The sequence below is a fragment of the Cryptotermes secundus genome, unplaced genomic scaffold, assembly GCF_002891405.2.
Source record: "Cryptotermes secundus unplaced genomic scaffold, Csec_1.0 scaffold209, whole genome shotgun sequence".
NCBI classification, from domain to species: Eukaryota; Metazoa; Arthropoda; class Insecta; order Blattodea; family Kalotermitidae; genus Cryptotermes; species Cryptotermes secundus.
In genome coordinates, this window is record NW_019727789.1 from 647079 (window position 1) to 668625 (window position 21547).

A 21547-nucleotide genomic window follows, 5' to 3' on the forward strand; every position below is an offset into this window, starting at 1 on the left:
CATTTCTGTTAGAGGCTATGGACATTAAAGGTAGCCCGCATAGTGAGATTAGATATGAATACAAAATTTTACTCCAGAAAATCTGCAGGTAAGAGGGCATTTGAATAACTTAGGGGTATATATACGTACTTCGAGGTATTCACGGCGGTACTCGCATACCAGACCACAAGATGTCATAACCCAGGATACCACAATATAAACATAATATTACTAGGGATCGCAAAGGAACATGATGTGAGGGTATGGCTGCATCAATGTGTCTCAGACAGACCTGTGTTGGCTGTTGTGCAGACGACACTGAACCTCTGAATCTCACAAAAAAAGTGGGAAATCTCTTGACAAGTTCAGCATCTAGTAGTTTATCAAGCTGTATTAGCGTATCTGTTCCATGGAGTCAGTTAATATTTTGTTTATAACTTTTTATTTATTGTTCCTTTTTAAAATATTAATCTGTCAAACGTCTCAATGCGTACAGCATTATATCTTAATGTACCGCGGTCAGAGGGATGTTGAAGGCAGCCCAATCTTCTGGCTCAAGCGGTTTCTGCTTCGTGAGTCGCTTAAGGCACTTTTCTTCCGACACGCACTGCATTTGGAAGTGTCACAGTGTTGATTAAGGTAAGGTAAAGCTACAATTTTACAGGCTGTAGAGGCCCACAGGGTTGCGAGACGTCGAGGATCCCACATTTTCTAGACAATCCGCTCATAGATGGCGGTAACGCAGGCCGACAGGCCACCCTTTACCCCCAGGAAGATTCCAGGTACTCATTTTTGTTAAGATACTGAGTCGACTCCAGGGCCATAGTGCGGCTGGGAGGATTAGGTCANTGGCCACCCTTTAGCCCCAGGAAGATTCCAGGTACTCATTTCTGTTAAGAGACTGAGTCGACTCAAGGGCCATAGTGCGGCTGGGAGGATTAGGTCATTTGGGGGGGGGACAACAACAACAACAACAACAACAACAACAACCTCATCGGAACCCTCTGCTTCTCGGCTTGCAGCGCATTCCCTTAACCAAGCACGCTACGGGGCCGCGCCATAGATCAAGCGGTTAGTCGCTGACTTTCCACCGTCGCGGTCCGGGTTCGATCCCGGGTCTTGTCAAGTGCGATTTGTGTTGGACAAAGTGGCGATGGGGCAGGTTTTCTCCGAGTACTTCGGTTTCCCCTGCCAATCTTCATTCCGCCAATGGCTCCACAATCACCCTCACCTATCATCTGGAGCTGGTACAATAGGCCAGAAGTGGCCGCAGTACAAGGGACTGAGTCCCACCCCACTAGCAATAAAAAAAAAAGTACGCTACCGAGTGGCCTGATTATGAAAGTAACCACAATATAATAAGATACATCTAAATGTGATTGAACTTGAAGCGTAGGACTGGTTTAGACTCTTGAATCCACAACGCTTAAGACGGTTAGAAATGTTTACGACTTAGTCCCCGTAGTAATATTCAGTAAAGTGCCAAATAAATCATACTAACAAGTATAAAAGTTGTCCCTGTGCTTAAGCATCACGCCACGAATACACATGTGGGAGTGGAGGTATAGCTCCACCATTTTTAATATCGGCACTAGGTGGAGGTAAATGGTCAGCTTCACTCACCGGTCGCTTTACCCCCGGACAAAAAGTCCGGTACTCAGTTAATACGAGGATGAGTGGTCCCCACAGCCGGTCTGGACGACGTGGAGAGGTGAAAAATCTCTTACCCTTGTCGAGAATCGGACCAAAATTCCTCTACCGCCCAGTTCGTAGACCCTCGCTATACTGACTGAACAACGCGGCGGAGAAATTATTCACTAGATAACTTTTTTCTTCATCTTACAGAGGTAAAGTATGGAGTTACATAAGAGAGGCGAAGGGGGGGGGGGAGTAAAGGTATTCCTATAACAGACCTTGAAGGCCCATAGGGTTGTGAGATGTTGAGGTTCTCACATTTTCTAGACAATCGGCTCATAGATGGCGGCAAGGTTGTCAGCTCTACGCGCCGGCCGCCCTTTACCTCCAAGAATATTCCTGGTACTCATTTCTGTTAGAGGCTGAGTCGACACCAGGGCCAATTTAAAAAATCAAATGACCTCATCGGGACTTGAACCTGCGACCTTCCGGCTTGTAGCGTAGTGCCTCAACCAACTACCTAAATACAGGTCTTTGTGCCCTCGAAGCCATTCTACTTGCAGAATGCGATTTAAATCAATGCACTGAGCACTGGAAATGCGCACATGGCAAGAAATGACCTCCACTCCTTTTACCCCCACAGGGAGAGCTGTTGTCAGGCACTTGTATTATCGACTGAACCGTCCTTATAAGAAGACAAGTGAGATGAAAATAAAGCAAGAATACACATCCAAAAATAACAGGGAAAGCGCTAAGGCCTGTCCATCCCCTCCCACAATTACTACCGCACGGGAAATCAGCTGAATTCCACCACCCTCAGCTCCATTCCCCCACCACCAGAGCCCACCACCTATTGATCGGGTGAAAGGGGCGCCTTTCATTGTTACGTCATGTGGCAACCACCAAAACGCTCACTGCCTGGCCGTGACACTGGGGAATGCCTCTACCAGCTGAGACCCCGGGAAAGTGAAGGGACCGAGAATACACCCCTTTCGCCCTTGGCCCTAACCCGGTAATCCGCCTGACCTGACCTGACTCAAACTTTCCAAATCATCCAATCCCAAAATAGCACACAGCCATAACGCATTCCAGGACCCAAGTATTATTCATTTGCCCTCACTACGAGGCAAAGTCGCCCATGTGCTTGATTAAGTACCACGACATGTAGCTCCATCATCTTTGGCCTCGGCTCTAAACGGAGGTGACTAGTCAGCTTCACGCTCCGGCCGCTTTATCGCTGGGGAAAGAGCCCCCGGTACCCATTTGATAAGAGGCTAGGTGGGCCCCAGAGACGGTCTGGACACGTGTTTACCATCAGTGCTTCAAAATATGAAAGCTGACGTAATAACGTAAGACGTTTTCAGATTTCACCATAATGTTAGACAGTAACGTCGGTAATTGTCGCAAAAGTTTCACGGACGCACAAGAAGCCCACCCAAGCCTCCACACTGTCTGCCGTAGAACAGGGCGTCACAAGCCCGTGTTTCTCACAGGTAGTCAGTGGCGGGTCCATCACATCATGGTCCGTAGTATTATAGAGGCCTTACAGTGTTACGTGACACGTAATAAATAAAATAATTTAGATTTAAAAATTGCCAAAAAAGCATTGTTTTACAAATTTACTTTAAATCTGTGGATAGAAAAAAGGGATTTATGGCAAATTTGCAGTTTTCTCCTATTCCAAGAAAAATGCATTATTACATGCTCTTTGCGGCCAAGGGGAATGTTACGGTAGCTGAGTGGGCCGCGTGTGCGCCGGAAATTGAAGAAACACGGCTCTACCGGTAAAAATTTAGACTGTATTCACAGGCTGCTCGGTTTGATTCTGGGCCACGATTTGCTAGTCTGAGGTATTTCGTTGTCTTCCTCAGTTCCTCCAAGGAAATTTCGTTACCTTGATTAGGCCAAGACTATTTCCTTCCAAATTTTTCTGAATTTATCATTCATCTACAATCCTACCATTCTGAGCTACATAGTCCAATCTATACTGAAACAGTCGTATAAGAGTCCACAAAAACTCTACCTACACGGAATGATTTAAGATTTCACTACTCAAGTTACAATGACCCGTCAGTAATCACCATCACATACAACTTTCCGCGCAGTCACCATGTAACATTCAACTTTCCTGAAAGAACTAAACTAACAAATACTTGATTCCAGAACCCAGACGACCACAAGTGAACATTCACAGCCTTGGAAACCTCAAACATTTTAAGCCAATGAAAGTTATATATTTTTAAGGTGTCTCTGATGAACATTTGTTTTCGTGGCTTAAAGAAGATTTGGGAATATATGAAGTCGACTAGTAGGATCACAGATGAGTGGTGAAGTGCTGGAGAGGATTTAGATGAAAGCTTTAGTGATCTAATAAAAGGAAGAAAAAAAAAAAGAAGGTAACGCTATCCCTGTAACAGTCCATGAAGGCCCATAGGATTGTGAGATTTTGAGGTTCTCACATTATCTAGACAATCGGGTAATAGATGGCGGTAATTCTGTCAGCCCTACGCGCCGGCCGCCCTTTACCCCCCAGGAAGATTCCTGGTACTCATTTCTGTTAGAGGCCATAGTGCGGCTGGAAGGATTAGGTCAATTGAAAAATCTAGTGACCTCATCGGGAATGGAACCCGCGACCTCTGTATCTGTCGCCAGGAACTCTGACCACCAGACCACAGAGGGGGCCATAAATATGCAAAAATTCATCGATACAATTTTGCAACGTTCTTTTGCACATTACAAACCAAGGCTTCGTATATGCCAGCATCATCATTACTCCTCTGTGTGCTTAACCTTTCGTTTAGAAAGGATGGGAGTCACATAGCGTCCACGCAAGTTACGATACATCACAGCTTTTGGTTGTCTTTGAGAGCTTTACAACATTCACACATCCCCATCTGTTACAACCCCACCCCCAAGACAAAGTCACCTTGTTTGCCTGTGATGTTTAGAGAGTCACTGTACGGCAGACAAGCAATTACTTGATCATCCCACCAACAGACACCTGATCACAACAGATCTTGCCACTTTGTCAACATCAGAGAACGGTTCAAAAACCATTACAGAGTCATCCGCCCAAGATGTAATTCAACCGCTTCAACATATGTAACTGAACGTAATGGCGAGTGGTCACGGCTCGGTGAACAGCCTAGCACATCCCACCCTCTTTTTGAATCCAACAGAATGAACGCCCCTCAGCCAACATCATTAAACTCTACACGTTACCTTCAAAACATAACAATTTCATCCAGCATTTATTACAACCGTCATATAACTTCCCGGAACAGAGTCTTTGAGTAGAAATTCCCTGCCTTTGAAGGGCCCCCGAAGGATCAGTGTTCTTAAGATACTGGTACACGATATTGAGGCAAATAAATCCAGCCAGTAGCCTCACATCCTATTTATTTAAGACCCATTGTTAAAACTATTCTCTCTTTTATGCCTACACTTCCAAGTGATTTATTCTCTTGAGATTTACCGACTAAAATTCCGTACCCATTTCTCATCTCTCTCAAGTGCACCCCACTCCCCGCCATACCCTAATGTGTGATTAAGTGCGAGGGCACACCAAGGAAAGTAGCAACCGCAACGCAACCGCAATTTTCAACAATTGTTATCAGCCCGAGTTCAACACATGTTACCGAATGGAGCTGCGCAAATTGAGGAAACGACAACGCAGTTTCCTCAATTTGGGCTACTCCATTCAGTAAGATGTGTTGAACTCAGGCTGGTAACAACTCTCGGAAATTGCGGTTGAGTTGCGGTTGCCAGTTTCCTTGGTGTGCTCTCGCCCTAAGAGTATAGAATCATTAATATTGTATATAATATAATATCGATTTTGTAGTTTTCTCAAGTCTTCTGTTACTTTTTTTCCACCTGAGGTCCAAACATCTCCTCAGCGCCCGGTTTTCATACATCCTTAATCTACGTCCACAGAGCACAATAGACCATTGAAGGTCGCAGTGCGAGGGCCAGCTTTATGGCTCATCCCTCATACTCATACGTCCACAAAGACGAGAAACAAAATTTGGTACCCATCAAAAACAGCTAAATGTTTACAATGGTCAATGTAGAGACCCATCGGTAATTTAATTTACTGCTTCACAGTTTCCTTGTTACAGCTCGATTAGTTCGTAGTAACTGGATTCATGATTCCTGGACCAGCGCAACCTGCCAAGTTGGCCACTTGTCACAACTGCTAGCATTTTTTACGGAAACGGCATAACACAATAATTTACACATGGTTAACCCTCTATTTCTTGGCTACCTGTATAGCTTATATCTTGTCTACTTTCTTGCATTTCATTACCGAAAAAATAATACTATTAAAAAACTCCGTGGCTTGTGGTCCGCAAGCGAATTATACCGACCGAGCGACCGCCGCTTGTCGGCGAAGTTAGTGCCAACTTTAGAGGACAGAGGGTATCGCGTGCTCAGCGCAACGGTTCCCCACGACCGTTAATTCTGGTTTTCTAGACCGAAATAATACCATTATTAACAATAAATAAATATACAAACATTTGTCCTGCATGTATTTTCATTTCAAAAACTGCGTTCTTAACCCGGTCTAGTCAAGTGCAGCGTTTAACTGTTCTTAAGCATCTCAACTGCACTGACAGCATTCCGCATATGTCCCTTGCCCTGAGATTATCTACCTTCTCGCGCAACTCCAAATCTCAATCTCGCTGCCTATTCAGCAAGGGAGATCCTACCAATTGCTACACTACCGCCATCATAACGTCTGAGGTTTTCAGCGATCACAAACCTCCACACAGCGGTGAGGTGAGTGGGAAACTATCAACAGGTAAAAAATGTTAAAGATTATATAAACAGGGCTATCCGTTATACTTAAAAGTCTGTGAAAAAATACAATGAAATTTAGGAAGCAATTTAATTATTATAGTTTATTAGCAATTGTTGGACTAAACCCTGGTGGAGTTTTGAGAGACCACTGTTTCGTAATACACGTAAATTACTACCCCCTAAAGTTACTTCAGCCGGGCGGTCTAAGGCATGAAATGCCTTCGCCCGCTCGAACGCTGGGATCGTGGGTTCGAATCCCATTGAAGGCATGGATGTTTGTCTGCATTTATTCTGTCTGCGTAGGTAGCGGCCTTGCGACGGGCTGATCCCCCGTCTAAGAAGTCCTACCGACTGTCTTGGGATTAAAAAAGAAACTGAGTAAAACAAAGTGTTTCACGGATGCACTGTGCTTCAAATTGGCAGCAACAGGAAGAGAGGAAGAGAGAGAGAGAGGTATTAAAACTGCATTAGAATAATTGAAATCGTTCCAATATTTTACAGGAATTACGGGCGTTTGCCGTTGCCCACGCCCTAGCGACGGCCAACAACACAGTTTCTACATAAAATAAATAATTTTGGGAGAAGGTTTAATCACTGAAATTAGTCCAGTATTATTTTATGGACTGTCGTGGTTGAGGTACCCTGAAATATATGCGTATTACAGTATTCTGGTTACCCAAACCTCACTGAATGCTCTCCCCCCACCTTCACCACACACACACACACAGAATGTGAACAGAAAGACAAGACTGAAGGGTACAGTAATAGGTCTACATTGTTGGTAACATCTTTTTAAGCGTCGAACTTAAACACGCTTGTGATAAGGAATCATCACTATCACAAAATCATGCGGAACAGAAAGGTCAAAACTCCGTCAAAAGTACGTGTATAAGAAAGAATGAGGCCTCCTCATTATCACCACCCATCCTCTCCACACCAGAAGACAATCCGTAAGAGGTAAAGTTGTCCCTGTGCTTAACTAATTGAGCATTACGCCATGAGGGTATATGGGGGAGTGGAAGTACAGATCCACATTGTCTTGATCTCGGCACTAGCTGGAGGTGAGTGGTCAGCTTCACGCCCCGGCTGCTTTACGTCAGGGAAAGAGCCCCCGGTACCCATTGTATAGGAGGTTGGATGGACCACAGAGTCGGTTTGGACGACATGGCGAAGTGAAAACTCTTGATCCTACTCGGGCTCGAAACTCCGACCTCTCGGTCGACCAGTCCGTAGCCAGTTGCTATACCGACTGCACTATCCCGGCTCCACAGGACAATCCGTACCACAAGAAAACGTCTTGTGAGAGACCGTAGAATGATAATGGGAGGAGGCATGAACCAACTACGGAACCAACGCTCCACAAGAAGAGAATATCCTCAGCCTACCAATCTCTGCCTTAACACAGCACAACCAGTTTCCCATAAACGAGGCCCTGACGACTAAGTCACAGCAGGAGACGTACCTACGTATCCTAACGTATGTTGTGAATGGAAGTGCCACTGCTAAATTACAGGCTAGTCTACTTTTGGATTCACTAATCACAGTTTGAGTTTGTTTCTACTTGTTTAATGTCGAATGTGCGATACAGCATTAGTAAATCTCACGTCATCTAGGAACGTCACTGGACTTAAGAGGCCCATACACGTATGAGTCCGGCTCGGTAAGCTTGACTCGGGAGCCGGGCTCGGATTAATTTCACCACAAACGCATGAGCTGACCCACCTTTGCGACCCACACACAGACGAGTTTGGCTCATTGGAACCCGAGCCGAGTCGGACTCGCGATCCAGACTCGTACGTGTATGGGCCCTCTAATCTAATGCAGTGGAGCAGAATCGTTGTCAAGAAGCTCGCCAAGAAGTCTCTGCCTTTTACGAAACATTAAGGCCCATTACTGTGTTCACAAGAGTCGCCATTGGTCCACAACTTGAGCCAGCTGAATCGAGTCCACACCTTCATGCCTTACGCGTATTTCTTTGGGATTCATTTTAATATTATACTCTTATGTACGTCTAGCATCACCTAGTGTTCCCTGCCCTTCAGTTTTCCTGACTTAACGTCTGTATGCATTTCTCATTTCTCCCCATACGTCAGTGAACAAAATCAGTATAATTCTATCACTGTCAATTAATTAAATGTATTACAGAAAACAAATAGAGGCCAGAGGTAGCGTAGTTGGATGAGGCATTATGCTACAAGTCGGAAGGTCGCGGGATCGAGTCGCGATAAGGTGGATTTTTTCAATTGACCTAATCCTTCCAACCGCATTATGGTCCTGGGGTCGACTCAGCTTCCAACAGAAATGAGTACTAGGAATATTCCTGGGGGATAGAGGGCGGCCGCCGCGTTAAGCCTGACAACCCTACCGCCATCCGTGAGCCGACTGTCTAGAGAAAATGTGGAAGCCTCGACGTCTCTCAGCCCTATGGGCCTTCACGGACTGTTACAGGGATAGTTATTCTATAGAAACCAAATAAACGATTTATTTTTATCGGGGTCTGAGAGAACACACTTCTCTTTTACGGAACACCATCAACGAGATGCAGGTGTCTGTGTGTGCGTCTTCCAGAGTGAATCACAAAAATTAAAATGACGTTCATATGTGGCGTTCTGTGAATCCTGTATGAAAACCATCGTGTGGCGTATAGACCCTTTGCTAAGCAGTGACTCGGTAAACAGTGGCCGTTGCTAGGTAACATCCGCAACATACTCAAATGCAACAATAGGTGTTATGTGGTTCGTGCCACGACCGTTGCTATGCAGTGGAGCGGTAAGCACAGCTCTATAACAATACAGAGGATGTGTTTTCTGCGTGGTCCGTGCCGATAATTTATCTTGAAGACAACTGGCGCTACACTTCACTCCAGCGTGTGGAGACAGGGTCTAATATCTCTGATGTAACCCTGCGAGTCGTAGGAGGCGCCGAAAAGGGACGTCTCAAATCTGAGACAGTAAAATGTGGTAGCGAGTCACAAGGGACTCGAAGCCGAGAAAGACTGTGTTGGCAAGGACCAGCAGCATATACAAAAGACAGATTCGTCCTCTTGTTAGAGAGGCCGCCCCACAAAAACAATATCGTAACTGTCAAACAGTAATAAATATCTGGTCGTGAGCCGCAGACTTACAGACTGACCGTCAGTCGCAATGTGACTTTGACTTACATTTCACTTGCGGGATATTCGCCGGACAGTGACGACGTGAGCACGAAGCTGAAGAATGAAGGAATGAATAAGGGGTGGGCTTCCTCGGCCCTTGCACCGCGACTTACAGTGATCTATCGTGCTTAAGCTGAAGAATCTTCACTGTTAAGATTCGTTACTAGGAAACGGCTAGTGAAAACACTGCAGAGGAATAGCCATTGTTGAGAGCTGTTATCAAGCAATGACTGGTGAAAGTAGCACTGAGAAGATTTAGCGTGGAGTGATTTGTAGTGTGGAAATCAGCAACAATGTTATAGTTACTTGTAGTTACGGCCTTTAAGCGGTAAAAGATCTATTCACTGATCCAAACCCCGTCTATAGTCACTAATACACGTGACAACAGAAATGAAGACCACCCCACGTATTAAGGTACTCTCTTTCTAACTTCCTGTTCATCATCATCATCATCAGTAATCTGTCAGACGACAGGTCCACAGTCTCTTCCAAAACAATTCCTCCACTTAATGCGATCTAGACCTTTCTCCTTCAAATGACAGTATCCTCTTCTGTCCCCAAGGTCATCCAGCATCTTCTTACGTCTTTTTCCTTGTCTTCTTGTCACTTCTATCCGCCCCTCTATCTTTCCTTCAATAACTTCTTTTAGAAGGCAGTTTCTGCGTAAAACATGACCAATCCAATTAGCCTTCCGTTTTCTTATTTCGTGTAGGATATTCCTCTGCTCACTGACTCTAATTAACACTTCTTCATTTCTCACATAATCGGTCCAACTGATCTTCTCCATCCTTCTCCAACACCACATTTCGAAACTTTCCAGATGTTTCTGATCTACTACCCAAAGTGTCCATGTTTCAGCCCCATACAGAGCTATGCTCCAAATGTAGCAGTTCACTAGTTTCTTCCTAAATTTTAAGTCAAACTTCCTGTTATCCGACAATAAAAGCGATATGGACTTGCATCTGCGGCATTAGTTGCAGGGTCCTGAAGTTTTATATGGTGACAGATTTTCAAAAAGATGTAACGCTTCAAGAAAATAGAGATGAAACAAAATATTTTGATTCTACAACTGTTGGACTGCTGAAACCTCTACTGTGAAATCTGTGCGGTGACATGTTATTTAAAAATGTACGAAATCTCATCGTGTCTGGATTTTCTGTGACACTGCAGGGGGAAAGATAAGAAATCCTAGGACTATGGCTTGGATGACAAATTGAACGTGATAACACATTATTTACTTCCCGAACATTCATCGCACAAAACCTTGCGGAGAACACACAATATTTACACGTATATTGACTTTTCAACGCGGACCCACTCCCCCATAAGCCTTCATGGCATAGTGCTTAATTCGTTGAGCAGAGGGAGAACTTTATCTTACCCAGAATGAACTCTTATGTACACTGTGGTTATTTGGAAAGACGTGCCAGGAAACACGGGTATTCGACACGACAACTTCTGTCTCCGATCACGTACTTCAACGATATAACAGCCCTTATATGCAAATGGTTAAGCCTCGTCTCTAGATAAGAATTTGGGATATGTGTATTTTCGCGCAAGAATGGCATATGAAACTCGGTCACCAGAGAGGCAGCAAGGTGCCAGATAATAATCTAATAACACCACCTGTTCATGCTTCAATGTGCCGCTTCCATACGGCAATCAATAAAAGTGAACAAAGAAGCCGTATACAGTAATAGAGACTGCAAAGCCTGACCCCTTCAGGCATGCTTGAGACCGATTTCCAAAGGAAAAGAAAGGCAAGTTGCTTCTGCAAGTCTGTCCGTGTCTGTTCGTAGTGACTGAACGGATTGGCCAATATTCGCGCAATAAGGCAGAAAATTCATATCATCAGACCTAACTCCATGGTCCTCCTGTTGTTTTACGAGTATATCCTTGACTCCAATGGTGCCAATATGGGGGCTGTGAAGGGACAGCAGAACAACCAGTCAGTGTACTGAGTGTACAAATTTTATAACGATAGATCTCATGAAGGCAGAAGAACGGAATGCAAGAACACGAGTCCAGAATCTTCGATACGCATGATACATTTCGTACGGAATCAAAGACATGGGAAAGAAAATCTTAATAGAGCTAATCTTAACGGCAAAGTAATAACGTACACAAAGGACCAGATAATGATAAAACTATGAAAATTCTGTGCTAAAAAGAATAATTTCTGGACTTCTGCGCTGCTGCTGTGTTTTACAGATTTACGTTTTAGACTTTAGTCTGCAAGTGAACTATACCAACCGAGTGACCGCCGCTTGTCGGCGAAGTTAGTGCCAATTTTAGCGGATAGAGGGTATCGCGTGGTCAGCGCAATGAATCCCCACGGCCGTTAATTACAAACAAACAAAAAGAAAAATAAAAAAGACCAAGCAGATCATATTGTGACCACACAGGATATTGTGAATAAACTGATTTTGGACAGAACAGTTTTCTAGACGTCTTTCAACTTCGATTCAAATAGGCAAAGTATGTAACATATTTACATAGTTCCAGTTTTTCCAAATACAGCAAAGTTTTTCATACGACTTCTGATCCCCTTAGCATTCTAAAGGTCTCAGATCGAAACCTGGTTTTCCTCCTTCAGCTCTATCGGTACAGACATAGGATACGAGCTGGACAGATGGGGTTCGATTTCCGGCAGGGAGAAGGGATTTTTTCTTCACTCCACAGCGTTGAGACCGGTTCTGGGACCTACCCACATCCTATCCAATGGGTGCCAGGGGTAAAATGACAGGGGTGTGAAGCTGACCACACATTTCCATTTAGCACAAAGGTCAAGAATGGTGGAGCCGTACCTCCATTCGTCTTCATGGTGTAGTGCTTATTAATTAAGCACAGGGACAACTTTACGTTTACCTTCCAGTCAAGTGACCAATATCTAAGGATCTTCCCCAGTTTACTCGATCCATTTCTGCATAACCAACAGATTATTAGAAAAGCCCAAACAGCTTTGAATGGAAAGTTTTGAGGTTTTCAAGGCGATGACTATGAAGAAAGTCGTCTTCTGGGTTTAGGCGCCGTGTATTCTTCGTTTTGGCCGACGTTTCGGAGGAACGTATCGCCTCCATCTTCAGAGCAGCTACTGCTCTCTGCATTCCAAGCCATTCACCTGCTCTGAAGATGGAGGCGATACGTTCCTCCGAAACGTCGGCCAAAACGAAGAATACACGGCGCCTAAACCAAGAAGGCGACTTTCTTCAGCTTTGAATGGGGTTTAAAACCTTCACAGTGAAGCCGTAGCAAGGCGTTTCCCTGACATTGCGAGTTTCCTCATACTGTATTATCAATAGAGCAAATGTTGAAACGAACAGTAGGCACTGAAGTAGTAAATAATTTACTATCAAACAAAGAATACATAAAAAGGTAAAGTTGTCCCTGTGCTTAAAGAGCTAAGCACTATGCCATGAAGATAAACTGGGGGGTGGAGGTGTAGCTCCTCCATTCTTGACCTGGGCACAAGATGGAGGTGAGTTGTCAGCTTCACGTCCCGGCAGCTTTATCCCCGGGGAAAGAGCCCCCGGTGCCCATTGATAGGGGTTGGGTGGACCCCAGAGCCGGTCTGGGCGCTGTGGAGAAGTCTCTAAATATATAATAAATTGTAACCTAAATTCTGAAAGGGGCATGCGGTAGCGTAGCTGGTTGAGGCACTATGCTACAAACCGGAGGGTCGTGGGTTCGATTTCGGATGAGGTAATTGGATTTTTCAATTGGTCTAATCCTTGCAGCCGCACTATGGCCCTGGGATCGACTGAGCCTCTAATAGAAATGACTACCAGGAAACTTCCTGGGGGTAAAGAGAGGCCGGCGCGTATAGCTGACAACCTCACCGCCATCTGCGAGCCGACTGTCTAGAGAAAATATGGGAGCCTCAACGTCTCGCAACCGTATGGACCTTCACGGCATGTTACAGGGATAGCTTATCAGATAGGTTTCCAAGTTCCTATTTGATGGGATTCTGGGTGAGCCCTAGACCATAATGGGAGTCGTGGCGGGAAGAAAAAGCCATTCCCTGGAGGATTTGCACTCACACTTCAAAATTAATGACACGGAACCGTGATTATTTAATCACCAACACAACTAATCGGAAATTAAGGTATTGTCATGAATATGGGTGACTATCGACGGGGTTTGGATTGTAGATTTGATTTACTGACCACTTTAATACATGACTGGTGACTACAATTAATTATAGCGCCATCGCTGATCTCCACATTTTAAAAATCACTACAGCACACGCTAAGTCTTTTCAGTCCGTTGTTGTCTTCACCAGTCGTTCCGTGGTAACGGCATCTAACAATGGAGATTCTTCAACTGTACCAACTAAATATTATCTTCATAGACTGCCTTACAACTCTGACGAACTTCCAAACCCGTCTTGGTTATATTATCTCGGCACGGACCACGTAGAAAACACTGTCTACTGTTGTACTCCAATCGTTTCCGTGGGAACATGTTTGTTTGCGAAGGCGTTACTCAGTAACGGTTGTGTATACTTGATCATTATGAATATGCTGCCTAGCAGCGGATGTTGTTTCGCTATTTGTTTCGAGATCGTTACACAGTAACGGCTCTGTATCAACAGATCATTTAGTTAATCAGCTTGGGCCATTCGAATTACGTTCTTGTATATTTGTTACTTCCGAATAATCTTCTCCGATAATGCCTTTTCCTTTGCGGTTCTAGCAATAATCCCATGTATCGTAGTTCTTAATATTGTATGTCTGTCCTACTGATACGCGGTGGATAATAACAGACTGAAGTAGAGATCTATATACATATAACAAAAAACTCTGTGGCCTGTAGTCCGCAAGCGAACTATAACGACCGAGCGACCGCAACTTGTCGGCGAAGTTAGTGCCAACTTTTGTGGATAGAGAGTGTCACGTGGTCAGCGCAAAGGCACCCCACGGACGTTACTATCGTTTTCTATACCGGAGCCGCTATTTCCTTGAAATAGCTCCTCAATTATCCTCACGAGGCAGAGTGAACCCCGCTACAGACCCACTACTACTCAGAAAATCTGGTAGCGCTGGGAATTGAACCCGGAACCTCTGGATTGGTAGCCAGGAACTCTGACCAGAGAGAGTATATGGGGGAGTGGAGGTATAGTTCCACCATTCTTGCCTAGATATGCATGCGAACCCCAACTTACGAACATAACGTGTTTTTTGAAATGTGTTTTTAAATTGAATGTTCGTAAGTTGATTCTTTCATATGACATATCGTTAAATTTGTTAAAATGTTCGTAAGTGCGGGGTTCCGTGTTCGTTAAACGAAATGGGGATCGCAATTTATTAGTAAGTGTAATGTTCGTGAGTACAAATTGTTCGTTCCTTGGAACTTCGTGAGCAAAAGTTCGCTTGCACCTACGTAATGGATCTCCGCATTGCAACATTATCATTACTGTCTTCTGCGATGTAAAGCAGTGTAACCTGCTATATATTTACCGTTTCGGAGGAACCTGCTACCTCCACCGTCTACCATGAAGTTTTATTTCGTAGTTCAAAACGCAAACAGAAGCTGTAATGCATACCTCCACTATTGCACACATCAAAATCAATTATTATACATTCCAACATCGACTGATTAACCGAAAATATGGATAATCCGTCTCCATTACTTTGGATAATTGACTCTTTACTCTAGGCCTATTTGGAAATCAAAGTCTATAATACCACAACGAAACCAGCGAGTAATTAGATGCCATTATATCTGTAATGACATGTATTTGTTTCAACAGCATTTTTATCATTTTCCCCCACAAACCCAATATAAGTTTTATATACAATTACAATAATACATTAATTTCCATCATATGGACTTCGCTAATCTGGATCAACCTTTCAGTAGGCCCCTATAATGTTGCCAATTACCGATGTACTGGACAATAGTTTGCAAAACGTTGATAAGTATGGACTTAGTGACCCATCCAAACACAAGTAAACGCAAGGTTATTACCAGCAACCAATATACGATTTAAAGAATGACTTGCAAAATGCTGAACAAGAGAAGGGAAGTGGTAGTGGAAGATTCTGAAGTACGAGAGAAACGAGGTTGGACTCAGGATGACAAACTAGGGACTTCAGAATACTGGCAAGACTTAATGTCGTAAGTGCCTGGCCAGGTGTATTAATGGGGAAAGCCTCATAACTCAAACATCCACTCTAATAGAGCATATTACGAAACTCCTCTGAGACCAATAAATCGCCTTACATGCCGAAAAACTACACAGTTTATCTGAAGTATAATTAATCATCCTCCCATCTCACCCGAAGAACGTTGCCTATGAAGTTAATATGGAGCACCTCAGTGATGTAAGGCAAATTCGTGAGACTGTTATTTATCAACTGCCTCTGTGGTCTAGTGGTCAGAGTTCGATTCCCGGGGCTACCAGATTTTTTCTGAAAAGCAGTGAGCCTGGAACGGGGTTCACTCAGCCTCGTGATGATAATTGAGGAGCTATTTCAAGGAAATAGCGGCTCCGGTCTAGAAAACAGAAATTAACGACCGTGGGGATTCGTTGTGCTGACCACGCGACACCCTCTATCCGCAAAAGTTGGCACTAACTTCGCCGACAAGCGGCCGTCACTCGGTCGGTACAGTTCGCTTGCAGACTAAAATCACAGCGTTTGTTTGTTTGTATTGTTATTTATCAGGGTTCTAAACGGTTGCCACGAGATTTAGCTTCAGGGCCAGCATATCTATCCATAAGCCTCTCTTTTCTTAGCCTAACTTATAATACAGAAGGAGGAAGTTTAATTTCTTTCCGGAAACATGTACGAAAGAAGCTATTGTGACTAAAATTGGGTATGCTGATCATAATAATTACAGCAAACACAGTTGGGGAAAAACAATTGTTATGGTATCTTAAATTAATGTAGATCCTAAAGGAAACAGGTATCGATTGGCGTGAAAGAAGATTGATCAGCAAATTGTACATGGATCAGAAAGTTAGAGTACGACTGGACAGAGGGAAGACAAGATGTGTGCAGACTGGAAGAAGAGTTCGACAAGGATGCTGTTTATCACGAATTCTGTTCAACTTGTACAGCGAATGCCTTACCAAGGAAGCTCTGGATGGGCTCGGAGACTTCAAATTAGGAGGGCAAATTATTCAAACTGTGAAATATGCAGATGACCTTGTGTTAATGGCTAAGGAAGAAACTGTGCTACAGGGCATGATTGATAGACTAATTGAAATTGGAAGGTGCTATGGCATGGAAATGAATGTGGAGAAAACAAAAGTAATGAAAATTTCGAGACAACCAACCCCAGTCACAATAAAGATAGACCAAAAACAAGTGGAGAATGTGAAATGTTTTAAATATTTGGGTAGCTTGTTAACAGATGATGGAAGGTGTACTTGTGAAATTAAATCCAGGATTGCCATGGCAAAAGCTGCATTTAGCAAGAAGAAGAATCTTTTTACCAGCAAATTGGACTTAAATTTGAGGAAGAAACTAGTGAAATGCTACATTTGGAGCATAGCTCTGTATGGGGCTGAAACATGGACACTTAGGGCAGTAGATCAGAAACATCTGGAAAGTTTCGAAATGTGGTGTTGGAGAAGAATGGAGAAGATCAGTTGGACCGATTATGTGAGAAATGAAGAAGTGTTAATTAGAGTCAGTGAGCAGAGGAATATCCTACACGAAATAAGAAAACGGAAGGCTAATTGGATTGGTCATGTTTTACGCAGAAACTGCCTTCTAAAAGAAGTTATTGAAGGAAAGATAGAGGGGCGGATAGAAGTGACAAGAAGACGAGGAAGAAGACGTAAGAAGATGCTGGATGACCTTGGGGACAGAAGAGGATACTGTCATTTGAAGGAGAAAGCTCTATATCGCATTAAGTGGAGGAATTGTTTTGGAAGAGACTGTGGACCTGTCGTCTGACAGATTACAGATGATGATGGTATCTTATATTATTTTTGTATGTAAAATACATGAAAGTATATATCGTCTTTTATGCAGCTTGAAATACTGACGCTATTTAAATGAGAATATACTTCTATTGACTAATAAAATATCATTCTCTCACGCTGTTGCTGAAAAAATTAAAACCCTACGAAAGATATACAAGTGAGAATCCCGTGCAGTTTTGGCTCAAAACTAAATATACGAAAACCGAACTGGTACGTGGACGAAAGCGTGGAAATAGGTGGTCGCGATACCACTCCGGCATTAGGTCGGAAATAAAGAAATGAGAGAACCTCGGTCAGAATGGACAGTAATTCGCTGGAGATTCGAATCGGCTGTTACATATAAAAGCATAGAACGCTGCAGTTATGCCAACCTGCTTGATTTAATGGCAGTTATATAATGGATGAAAATATTCTAAATGACAACTCTAACAAGTACAAAAAAAAAAAAAACAAGTACACAAATGAGTAGGGAAAAAGTTCATAATTTCATGAGTCAGCTTTTTCAAGAGCAAGGTCACTGACCAATTACCTTCTTGTTAGCAACACGCCCATGCACCTGGTACATCACATCTTCCAAATGAACGCACATGTGATGGATTTTCGGTTCTCATAGCGGTAACGTAGCCTATCAGAAAACAGTAGCTTAACTTCCCTTACAGCAGAAAAGCCTTATATATGTTACCCGACTTAAGGATGAATCAAAGATAAAGCCTTACATATATGTTAAGGTTTTACCCTTCTATTTTCTAGAATATAAAGCCATGTAGTGCGGTGAAGGTCAACCAACATTTCGGCCGAACATATCGCCTCTGTCTTCATGGGTGAAGAGTAAACACACGCACATACAAAGGCGTGAAGGAGACAGCAAGTAGAGTCACTACATATGAGGCGATATGTTCCTCCAGAAAATAAATTGATTTCCTCAGACTACAAGGCATTACAGTCAAGAAGACAGGACTGTTCGATGTACATTGATTTACCATAAGACCTTACAACACGTTACATAAAACAAATAAATACATTTCCAGCATTCTAAATGGTGACCCAAAGTTCATACCAAGGTGAAAAATGTCTCTTACTGGCTAGCATTAATTTTAATTAATGATCACCAACGATGTTTGCAGTACAATATAATGAGTCCACTTTAACTACTTTAAAGTCTCTGATTTTAGAGAGGGGTCGTAGTTCGAGTCCCGGTGGGGTCAAGAATTTTCACTTCTCCATGTCGTTCAGACTAGCTCTGGGGTCCACCCAACCTCCTATACAATGGGTACTGGGGGCTCTTTCCCCTGGGGTAAAGCGGCCGGGGCATGAAGCCGACCACTCACCTCCAACTAGTGCTGAGGTCTATACATCCACTCCCTTATACCGCTTCATGGCATAGTGCTTACTTTGTTAAGTACAGGGTCAACTTTACCTTCTATCTGCATTCAGAATCGAAAGGCTTTTGAGTAGTGGGGTGACTATCACCTTCTAAGGGAGGACTGTGCTCCAATATGTTATATAGCTTATGCTTAGTATCATTATAATGTGCTTATAATCAGGCTTGGTCTCAGAACAATTCAGTCCAATTTACATTGCAATAAATTATCTCCCCCAGGATCAATTTTACCACTATATTCTGTCTTCCAGGATTGCCATGGCAAAAGCTGCATTTAGCAAGAAGAAGAATCTTTTTACCAGCAAATTGGACTTAAATTTGAGGAAGAAACTAGTGAAATGCTACATTTGGAGCATAGCTCTGTATGGGGCTGAAACATGGACACTTAGGGCAGTAGATCAGAAACATCTGGAAAGTTTCGAAATGTGGTGTTGGAGAAGAATGGAGAAGATCAGTTGGACCGATTATGTGAGAAATGAAGAAGTGTTAATTAGAGTCAGTGAGCAGAGGAATATCCTACATGAAATAAGAAAACGGAAGGCTAATTGGATTGGTCATGTTTTACGCAGAAACTGCCTTCTAAAAGAAGCTATCGAAGGAAAGATAGATGGGCGGATAGAAGTGACAAGAAGACGAGGAAGAAGACGTAAGAAGATGCTGGATGACCTTGGGGACAGAAGAGGATACTGTCATTTGAAGGAGAAAGCTCTAGATCGCATTAAGTGGAGGAATTGTTTTGAAAGAGACTGTGGACCTGTCGTCTTGACAGATTACTGATGATGATGATGATTCTGTCTTCAAAGTGGTAAACTTCCATGAGAAGAGTAGGGCTAATATCTTCAGGCATGTAACGCCATGCAGTGTGGTAGAAGTTCACAGACACATTAGAAGAACGTCCTGTCTCCATCTTCAGGATTGACGCGTAAGTCAAGTTGGAGTCAATACATGCCTCTGAAATGTTGGTGAACATCTACCAAATTGCATGGAAGCATACCCTTCATAACCCAATGACTATAACTCCAGCTTCAAGTCTAATGACTTGGGGTTTGGGCAGCATGGTCTACTGCTCCACTGAGATTAGGACATAACATTGTCTCCATGTGTTAAGAAGTTATCTGAGAACTGCGTATTGTACAGTACTTTTAATTTTTATTTATAACAATGCACTAAAATATTTCCAGAGTTTAGCAATTCTAAATTCTGTTCACTCTCCTACAAATGATTTGATACCTAAATCACTCTATCACTCATAATGAAGAATTTGAACCAATACTGTATAAAAAATTTCCTTTACAGATAATTACAGGAACTGAGTCCATGCCATGTAGCACACATGGAAATTTTAGTTTGAAGACCTGAAGTGGGACCTAGGTGCAAATGGGAGGATAATATTAAAATGTATCTTAAGGAGGTTGGGTGAAAAGGGGTGGGCTGATTTGCTGGACTCATAAATGGAATCAGAAATGGGCATGTGAATAAGGTATGAACCTTAGGGCTGCATAGAAGCCAGAGAATTCCTTGATTAGCTGAGCAACTATGATCCAAAGTTATTTTAATAGTGGATATGGGCTAGTAGACATGACAGTGCCTGTCATATCTGCTGCTGCACTTCTGGGAAAACTGAGATATGGAAGTAAAGCTGTTCTCCACCTTACATTGCAGTCCGTATTCAAAGATAGAGGTAAGGCCTAAGTAATGTAATGTCCGAATTTTTCTCTAGTTTATAATTATTTTAAGTGATATTACTGCTTTGTGTCTGGAATACTTAAAACAAGCAAAAATCTGTGTTGTGTTGTTTTTACTGCTATTGTTATTGTATATACTTTTCAACTCTGAATTGTGATGGTGTAAGTGTAGACTTTGTGGAAAGCAGTGAAAATTCGCTAAAAAAAATGCTAAAATTGTTTTATTCTTACTTCAATGTTCAACATGATTTCAGCTTAAACAATGAGATGAAATTATAACTGCATCAATGTCTAATTTATTATTAATTTATGTACTTAATATTCCATTTGAGTTGGGGCTAGTCTTTTAGGTTTTTAATATTTTTCTATACATGTATTGTTATATTTTCAGTAAAAGTTTGAAAAAAATATTATCACAATTGTAAAAATTATTTCAGCTACACCATATAGGGCCCCAAAATAGGAGAGAGGCAGTAACAGGAGGCTGGAGACAACAGCACTGTAAAGAACTTCATAACGTTTACATCTACACAAACTGCACAATGTTTCGGAAGCTAGACTGGCTTCCAGCATCATGCATAAGTGGCAGGAAAGAATCCTATTCAGCTGGGCCTATTTGAAAGAGCCAGCTCAACCACTCAACCAGTATCTGTAACACTGTAACATGTGTATACATACCTACGATAACGGGCAGTATCCAACACCAGATTTATAATATCTTTAGCCTACCTCCTCATTTGGGGGGGGGAAGTAGTCTTATGAGATCACCTTGCCATCTGTGTGTCTGTGTGTCCCCCCTTAACAAGCAAGAATGGTAGTGCCATAACAGACGGCCATTGCTAGGCAGCAGAACTGCTGGATGCAGTGTTTCCTATATGGTCCATGTCATAACAAATACTCAACATGTACTGAAACGAAAGTACGAAATTAGTTCTTCCCAGAATTTCTTGTTTATATGTATAATGAATACATCACTG

The 21547-nt window shown here is 42.8% G+C and overlaps 1 protein-coding gene across 1 annotated transcript in view; it reads right to left on the minus strand.

The window, feature by feature from the left end:
• LOC111864996 (sestrin homolog) overlaps positions 1–21547 on the minus strand; it is a 600436-nt gene that overhangs the window by 576588 nt on the left and 2301 nt on the right. The gene's annotated exons all lie outside the window — the stretch shown is intronic.